Source organism: Zea mays, chromosome 10 (genome assembly GCF_902167145.1).
Source record: "Zea mays cultivar B73 chromosome 10, Zm-B73-REFERENCE-NAM-5.0, whole genome shotgun sequence".
Taxonomy (NCBI): Eukaryota; Viridiplantae; Streptophyta; class Magnoliopsida; order Poales; family Poaceae; genus Zea; species Zea mays.
Window position 1 is genome coordinate 124592915 of NC_050105.1, and position 983 is coordinate 124593897.

Here is a 983-nt window from a genome sequence, read left to right on the forward strand (position 1 = left end):
ATGGGAATATTTTATATGTTATTGTTTCATAATTTTTTTCCGTATATGCATTCTACTTATTGGTTTGTAACAAAGTTGAACTGCAAAGGGTAAAACAGACAATCGCCACAGACCACAAACTCTCAGCATACAAGAATCAGTTTACTTGCCAAACGGTTTTAAAAATGATTCTGATTCTCTAGGAGAATCAGGAGGATCAGATCCTCAAGAGGATCAGGATCTGGAGCTAAAGAAGCAGGAGCTGGAGCTTTGCCAAACGGGCCCTAAACAATATGAGTTTTATTGGGCTGTGTGGAACCAAGACCGATCCATGTGTACGGACCGTGACGGGTCCAATGGACCGGAATTTGAGGCATGACTTAGACCTGTCTTCGAGTCATGCTAGCTCGGCTTATATTATTTCGTAGTTCGTGATTTGGGTTCCTATTTTTAGATCGTGCTCGTGGTGGCCAAAATATTTGATCTATATTCTCATTATTATTATTTATTACAGTGCCTTGTCCCTATTTTACAGGATCCATCTTCTAGAGCCTCACAGGCAGGGTAGAGGAATACAGAGGAGATAGAGGAAAGTCACTGGTGATCCATCCGGGGAGGGCGGCGGTCGCCTCCTCTTCCCCTGCGGCCGAGCTCGCCAGTCGCCTGAACTTGTCTCGCCCGCTGCCGATCTCCTCTCTCCGCTCGTCGCGCCGCAACCTGGAGAGGGGACCGCGCTCGGTCGACTGCCACCTGGGGAGCGGGTGGGCGGCGTCCGCCCTCTGCACTCCCCGGTGTCCCCGCGACCGGTTCCGGCGCGGCCGGCACACAGGTTCGCAGGTAGGTCTCCGTCCGCACAGCGCCCCGATCTTCTCTCTCCTTTACACGCCAACAGCTCGCCCCTCTCCGTCTGCTTGATTCTGCTCCAGGCTCCAGCCTCAGACCGGCACTCGCTCAAAAATGTCATTACGCACCCAATCCGCTTGTAGCTGTATGCTGGAACCTAC

At 51.7% G+C, this 983-nt stretch overlaps 1 protein-coding gene across 2 annotated transcripts in view; it reads left to right on the top strand.

Annotated features, from left to right (window-relative positions):
- Positions 1–536: 536 nt before the first annotated feature.
- The window catches only part of LOC100383187 (uncharacterized), a 4397-nt gene continuing 3950 nt past the window's right edge, over positions 537–983 (top strand). Inside the window, exon 1 of one of the 2 annotated variants that reach the window (NM_001350032.1) lies at positions 537–816. The gene's annotated coding sequence lies outside the window, so the exon portion shown is untranslated. Of the gene's footprint in view, positions 817–867 lie in introns of those variants that run through there. The other variant, NM_001350033.1, reaches the window with a different exon arrangement.